The following is an 8,412-nucleotide window of genomic DNA, read 5'->3' as shown; positions in this document are numbered from 1 at the left end:
GCAGAAAGGAGGTTTCTTTGGTCAAAGTAGCTTGGAGTCGGGCTGGTATTGAAGAACATACCTGGGAGCTTGAGTCAGAGATGTGGAAGGACTACCCACACCTCTTTTCAGGTAACTCACTCTGAATTTTGAGGACAAAATTCCTAATTAGGTGGGTAGGATGTAAACCCGGCTAAAATCGATAAATAATTAGTTAATAAATTTAATTTTAATTAGGAAAGCTAAAAATACAAAACTAATATCAAAATAGGGTAGAGCTCGTCAAAACGATAATTTTGATACCAATTTCGAAAATTTGGCCCAAATCAGACCGGAAGGGGCCGAACCGGAGCCCAAACCGGGCCCGTGGGTCTAACCGGACCCATAACATAAAAGAAGCATCAGCTTCTTCTCCCTCACTTCACACCAACAAAACAAAACAGATTTGGGGAAGAAGGAGAATCCCCAAACCCTAATCACAACTTTGATCCACCATAACTCTTCCGTCCGGGCTCCGATCGCCGCACCATTCGTGGCCACGCGCCCAGCGCGTCGAGATCTACCTTTCTAGTGGATCAATTTTACTAGTAAGCCTCATTTTTTATTCAGAATCTCTACTCCTCTTTCTTTGGTGAAATTGAAATCCTATAGTGAAATCTTGCCCCATTTTTGTGTTTTAGGTTCAAGTTAGCATCCGGGGCTTAATAGGCTCGAGCTATTAAGTATATGGGCACGGTAAGGACACCCTAACTCTAGCTCAATCTTGCATTTATAATAGAAAAACTGAATTTGGAACATGTATATGAATTAGGTGTAGATTAAGTGGATATATATGCATTGGCATTGAATTGGGAGTATTTGAAGGCTTATTGGTGATCAAAGCTTGGTGTGTGGCTGGTTCATTTGCACTAAGAGGGGCTGCGTTTTGCTTGGGAGGCTGCCTTGGGTTGCAATAAAGTGATCGGCCAAGGTATGGTTTAGGTTTCGTGCGTTTAACATTTAAGGTGTTGTGAAAACGTAGGTTAGAAAGCCATAGGTTAAGTTGAAAAGGTTAAATGTATTAAATGGTTGGCTTGTGATGATGTTGGATAAATATATGATTGAGTTTAAATTAGAATTTATGAGTTAGAATTTATGAGCTTGTTGATGTTATGGTATGTATGCTCTTGGATTTATTTATGATGGGTTGTATTGATGTTGGTATATATTAATGGATTATGGTTGGTGTTTGTTAATAAAGAGTTGTTATATGAGTTGATGGATTAATATATGTAGGGTTGATAAATCTGCCAATGGAATAATGTATGTGAAAGGTTGATAAATGTATTAATGGAATAATATATGTGAAGGGTTGCTCATATATATATATATATATATATATATAAGGCAATTATCACCCAAGCTCGAAATCACCAGCACCCAGCCAAGCTCGAAATCACCCAAGCTCGAAATCACCAGCACCCAGCCACCCACAGCCATCAGTGAAGCCCACCGCCATCGCCATCGCCACCGTATCCCGCAGCCAGCCATCCACAGCAGCGACGACGTTGACCACCGCAACCACCACCGCGTCCTGCTTCTCGCTGAGCCCGCCTCCTCTGTCGTCCTCGCCGAGCGTCGCCTTCTGAGGTTTTGTGTTTGATTTTGTTTGCGATTTTGCCTTCATTAGTGAATTTGTTTTTGATTGCTTCATGATTTTTGTTTGCTGCTTCTGATTTTTGTTTGCTGCTTCATGAATTTGATTTTCTTTGATTTTTTTTATTTATTTGCTGAAGTTATTTGTTCATCAGTGAATTGGGTCTTGATTGCTTCATGATTTTTGTTTGCTGCTTCTGATTTTTGTTTGCTGCTTCATGAGTTTGATTTTCTTTGAATGTTTTTTATTTATTTGCTGAGGTTATTTGTTCATCAGTGAATTGGGTTATTTGATGCTATAAATATCATATAAATGCTAATTCTGTATGATTCACAATTATATTATAATTATTGCTAATTTTAGGATTAATGAGTTGTGCACTTGTGCTCTCGAATTTATTGAAATAGGTTGAACATACAAAATGAATGAGGGGTTCTGTAATGAGTTGCAGGTATTGGTGGCTCTTCAAGCGGCGCTGACCGTTATTGGTAACTTCACAATGTGCATTGCTGCTTACAGGATATACAAATCGTCCAGCGAAGGCTCCAAGAATTTTTGAATGAAAAAGTATGTGTATATATACTTTGAATGGATGTCCTACTCTTCTCTTGTGTTGATTCTGATTGCTAAACTATATCTTCCATGAACATGCTGATCATTTACCAAAATATGTTGTTAGACAACTATAGAATAGTCCCATAGGCAAAGGCATAGGGTTCACATGATTACTTGAACTCTTTTCATTACATTGAAAAATAAAGCTTTTCAAAGCTACAAGTTTGTTCAGTTTAAGAATCAAAACACAGTACCTTATTACTTGTGAAAGTATTTTAGTAAAGATTTTGCCAAGGTATTAGTTAAGAATTGTAAATAGAAAATACTCAATAATAATCATTACATTTGAAAATTTCAACATATATTTTACATCTCTAAGATCAGCTTTGTGTGTGTTTAGATAAACTACAACTTACTAGGGTAGTGGCTGGGGTAAGCTTTTGTAGAACTCATTCGAAATAAACTTTATTGGAGAAATGTAAAGCATGTGTTATATATTGAAGCAAATGGCATTTGCATGCAGCCTTCCACGAGATCAAGTAAGCAGAGAAGTCCCCTCCAAAATGGTTTGAAGATGTGGTCCATTTCTTTCATAATTCACATGTCATTTTTCTTTTCAAGTAAAGAAAAGCCATCCCATCTTGTCTACCCTCTAAAAAATCCATGCCACCCCATAAAGATAATGAAAGCATTCATAATGGCTCATCAGTCACAAGTCAAAGTGTCAAACTTTGATCATCCACATGGACCTAAACTTTGATGTTTGAAGTTGTTTGTGAACCTCTAATATTAAGTAATGAATAAATTATTATGTGAAATTTTAAATTTTGTTAAGTTAGAAATTATTGAATTTATATATTTAAAATTATTTTTAAGTTTTTTAATAATTTTATTTAATATTTAATTAAACCGGTTGAACCCCGATTGAACCCCGGTCGAACCAGTGAACCATTGAACCAGTGACCTCACCGGTTTATTGACCAGTCCGGTTCTCGCAACCTTGGTTTTGGTAAAAAGTGGTTTTTGGTGAACTTCGAGAGTCCATAATTTGCTCTTCAAATTTTGAATTGAGTTGTGATTTGCTGCAAATGAAAGATGATTTTATGAGCTTTTGATTGATATCAATTTTCTGAAAAATGAAATTTTGTAGAGAAAGTTATGGACGTTGGAAGTTTGGTATATAAATTTGTGTTACAGGGTATTTAAAACAGGTCTGAAGCAGCTTTCTAGAATTTTGGAAAAACGCCCATCCACACGTACGCATGGCCTATGCGTACGCATACGCATGACTCACGCGTGCCCGTTGCCTACGCGTACCCGTGGCTGCTGCCTCAGATTTTCCACTTCTAAACCTCCATTTTCTCCCCTTTAAGACTTAAAGGATGGTACTAGGTCCAGTAGATAAATGAAGCTAGGAAAATAAGATAACTTGAGGGTGAAGTAAGAGGTAAATGATGGCTTTTATGAAGAAAATAAGAATGTTAAAGAAGTTTAACGCTAAGGCTTGATAATTGATGATGTATTGATAATGAAATTGAAATGGCTTATGAATAATGATATATGAGATATGAGTTTCCCTGGGTAAAACCCGTGGCTCACCACCACGTGTTCCAGGTTGAACCTCGACACTCTGTTGACCCTACGTCATAAGGGTGACTGGGCACGTATAAATTCCCGGGTATGGATAGCCCCCATTGAGTGATTACTTGATGTTGAATGTGAAATCTATGCATAGGCTCTTGGGGATGCGCGACGGGGGACAGTCTAAGATTTTCGGACTTGTCGGGTTAGCTGGATAACCGACAGATGAGCCTCATCAGCCATAGGACAGGCATGCATCATATGCATTTGTTTATTTTGATTGTTATGCATTTCTTGGGTTTGCCTACTTGATATATATACCACCTGCTACCTGTTATACTTGCTACTTGCACTATCTGCTCATTACTTGTGCGTGAACTTGTTTGGTTGTTTGTCTCTGCTGCATTGTGGATGATGGAGGGATGGAGGAAAAGGTGAAACGGTTAGGTGTTATATTAGGTCTGAAATTGAGTAAGTTAGGCAGATTTAGATTACCTACCCCTGTTTATGGCTTCTGTTTAGTAATTAAGCTGGATAATTGAATAACGGAGTTCTAGGATTGCCTATGGCATTCTCAAGACCTTATTTATTATACGCATGGCACTTTTACCATGATGAGAATCTCTGGTTCTCATTCCATACTGTTTTGTTATTTTTCAGATGCAGGTCGAGAGGCTCCTCGCTAGGCGTCTAGATCCTTGAAGCGAAGTAGTTCCTGGGTGTATTATGGGTTTCTGTTTATATATATGTATATATGTGTTTAGCTTGCTCTCCAAGTAACTTGTGTATGCTACTCCTCATAGAGGTTGAGGGAGAGATAAGAGTTTATTTTGGTATTTTGATGTATTTTGGGATACTTATGTATGTATATATATATATATATATATATATATATATATATATATATATATATATATATATATATATATATATATATATATATCCTCCGGCCAGCCTTAGCTTCGCAGGCTGAGTCAGGAGCTAGTTATGCTGTGTTCTTGGCTTTCCTTTTCTCTTGGTTTGTCTTTATCAATACCTTTTAGGTTCTTTAGCATGCAAGTAATCTTTTCTCTTGAGCGTTACGCTTTTCATTTTGCGATTCTTGTCTACCCGTTTGTTCAAGGCTCCTAGTATATTGTCTTTTCCACTATTACCTATATATATTTTACTGTATAGAGGTTTGTAACACCACACTACCTCTGTTCTACGACTTAAGCATAAAACTCTGTATAGTAAGGTATTACAGTAAGCTACTTAACCAATACACAATGTCTGTAACCAACAACTGTAAATATCAATAATCTACCTAAAAATACACAATTTTTATCTAAAATTACAATAAACTTACGCCAAAACAACATAATCACGGGCAACTTCCAATGGTTTACTAATACTATTATCAGTATTAGTATCACCCAGCCGAATAAAATATATACAGGTATCTCAATTAAAAAATAAATACTATAAAACACACAAAAAAATACTCACAAATACATAGAGAATCATGGAAAATAAGGTTTCAATTTATCTTTTCACAAACAAAAGATTTGCAATTTTTTTCCTAATACATCACAGTTACAAAAAAGTAAATTAATATTTATTTGAAACAAAATCAATGAACACATGAAAAACACATCACCTTCACCATTAGAGACAGCACTACCACCACGACGATTTAGACCAAAGCAAATGACAGAGACATGAGAGAAAGTAGGACGGCCAAAAGGGAGATTCTCTGAGAAGATGAGCAAGGTTGTAGGTGGTGCAGTAGATCTCTTCGTCCACGAGACAGCTCAATCACAACCAAAAACAAAAGCACCAAAATATATACATTAGCATAACAACACTATACATGATGAACAGTGGCAAGCTAATAACATTGACCTTCATCTGCTTTTTCTTATCTTATCATTATTCAAAGTCTCAATCCACCAATCAACATAATAAGGGATACAAAATATTTTACTGATATAAAATAATAAATAATAAAAAATATACTAACAAAAATTCAGAGGAAGTAAATTTTGAAAAGTATTCAAAATCATAATTGAGAGGCAATCTCATTTATCACATAGGAACAAAATCTATAAAGGAAACTTTCATGCTTCAGGCAAGAATAAAACAGATGATACATCAAGTTACCTTCATAAAATACAATTGTCCCTCTGAGTCGCATATATGAGAACACATGTTAAATAGCCTTGGAGATGATTTTACACTATCTGTATCATAATGAGAGAACTTTCCAGCTAGGTAGAGTCTAGCTCGGAGAAGTCTTGTATCAGAAAATTTTCGTACATTCTCCATCAAAGCAAAGACATATACAGTGGCCAATTTTTTCCATCTACAAACTGTTGGGTAGCAGGTATATTGATCAACAGAATTCAAATATTTCATGTTAGGTCTAATTGGATGAACAGGAAGCATATCAACAACAATGTTTTCTGGTTTCTTGAAAAATCAATGCAAAGTAAATATCTGACTACGATTAAAGGAACATACATTTGTTTCCCTTCAATTAACAGGCAACCAAAATCTATTTAAAAATCACTTCCAATAACTCTATCAGCCTATACTCTATATATCCACAATATGATCAATAATTAGTAGCGAACTTTATGCAAAATTCTATAATAATGAAGATTGGGAGAAAAGCAATGCTTCCACTTGGAAACACTGCAGCAACAAGACTCATATATCAATGCAACATCCAAGCAAAAAACAGTATAGTAGAAACAGTGTACTATAGTACCTTCTCTTTGAAGAGCAATAAAAGATCATTCTGTGATACCGATTCTCCCTCGTTCTGGCTAGTGTGGAATTTTTTTCAATTTCTGAGATTTTCATAATACAAAAAAATCAGGGGTATAAAACATAGTGATATAAAATAGTGATTATAAAAAATAGTGATTCAAAATAAAATCCCTCTTTCAAATAAACTTTTAGTTCAATAAGCTCAACACTATCACACTGATCATAGCCAATATCAAATCAAACTACACTAAGAAGAAATGATAATCACACCAAGGAAAAAATAACACAACAAAAACCCCTTCACAAACTTAAAAATCAGACGAACTATAAAACAAATCACAATCACAGAAAGCCACAAACATTGGGAAAAAAGGGAAACGATTTTCATTTCGTATTTTATGAACAAAAAAGGAAAAAAACAGAGTGATTGAGGCATTATATCAAATCTAACACAATATCATACCTTCGAGGCAAATTTCGATCCACTCTGAAGACTGATCAAATCAGAAACCCTCGCTGGACCGGTCGTACAGCTCCATTGCGCGGACACACGAAAACTGGAGCTGATGGAATAGAAAATGAAAAGGTTCTTCCGATGAAATCTGTTGCTAGATCTCATCACGACAATCGATCGTTCCTCCTCAGCTAGAAAATCAAAAGGTTCTTCTGATGAAATCCGTTGTAGGATCTCATCACGAAAATCGATCGTTCCTCCTCAGCGCCTCTCTACAACTCCACAGATTTCCATCATAATCCCTGGAGAGCATTTCATGATTCACATTACAGGAGATGCGTTAAAATTCCAAAAAAAAAAAAGGGGGAATCAAAATGAGGGTTTCCTAAAGGAAGAGAAAGAAAGGAATAGGGTAAAAACGAAAGAAAGAGAAGAAGAAAGAAAGCAAGCGAACGATGGCAAAGGTGGCAAAAGTGATACGAAAGAAGAGAAATTAAAGAGAGAAAGAATCTCAATTTGAGGAAGTTGGAGGAGATGAATAGGGTTTTAACGAGAGAGAGACAAAAAGAGAACAAAGAGACAACATAAACGAAGAAAGAAAAGACAAGGAAGATGAACTAAGAAGTGGGACCCTTAAAATGACATTTTTGAAAAAAAAAAAAAGAAAATTCAAAAAAACTACAAAATACCACTTTGGATAAGAATTCTCTTCTATACCATTGTTATATAGATATTAAAATCAGTCACCAAAATTAATTATTAATATAAAATATTAAAATATAAATATATATTAAAAATAAATTAAATTATATATGTATTTATATTAAGATAAATTAGTTATTGATTTTAGTAACTAATTTTAATATACAAATAATATTTTTTTATTTAGTTATTACCATCTTATTCTAATAATTGGTTCCCTATGATGCTGGGATTGGTATATAGCTGATGATGTGGAGATAGATCATGATAGGTTTTATCATATCCAATTCCATTCAATTCCTTTCCTCCATTCTAGATTTTTAAGTTTGTTCACGTGTACAAAAGTTTTCAAAATAAAAATAGTTACTAAATCAAATGAAATGAAATTGGTCTTATTAGTGCTGCTACTGAAGACAAATCAGGTTTATATAAGTAAGAGTAAAAGGATGTGGTCGGTGTATATGTCTATTACTTTTTGGAGGTGCATACGTAATTGTAACTTGAAAGTTGAAACAACTTGGATGAAAGGAAAAAAAGTAATAATAATATAGCTTTTTTTGTCTAAAAAAATTCCTTTTAAATATTAAATAAATAAAACATTTTGATTTTCTTTTAATATGTTGGAGTTTTAAAAACAAAATAAATTTATTTAGTAATTAAGAGAATGTTTAAGAAGATCCATTAGAAGGATGAGTAATTTCTAAGGATTTAATTTTTATACAAATTTAATTAAGGTAGATATATTACTAAA

General features: G+C 34.6%; 2 long non-coding RNA genes across 2 annotated transcripts; one reads left to right on the top strand and one right to left on the bottom strand.

The window, feature by feature from the left end:
* LOC107646196 lies at nt 1,378-2,995 on the top strand. Its single transcript, XR_001621645.1, has 3 exons — nt 1,378-1,608; nt 2,067-2,182; nt 2,694-2,995. It is a non-coding gene; the product is annotated as an uncharacterized LOC107646196 (long non-coding RNA).
* LOC110263930 lies at nt 5,804-7,580 on the bottom strand. Its single transcript, XR_002349659.1, has 2 exons — nt 6,969-7,580; nt 5,804-6,585 (listed from the first exon to the last, which is right to left on the bottom strand). It is a non-coding gene; the product is annotated as an uncharacterized LOC110263930 (long non-coding RNA).

Source organism: Arachis ipaensis, chromosome B06, assembly GCF_000816755.2.
Source record: "Arachis ipaensis cultivar K30076 chromosome B06, Araip1.1, whole genome shotgun sequence".
Taxonomy (NCBI): Eukaryota; Viridiplantae; Streptophyta; class Magnoliopsida; order Fabales; family Fabaceae; genus Arachis; species Arachis ipaensis.
This window is presented reverse-complemented; position numbering and strand designations above follow the sequence as displayed.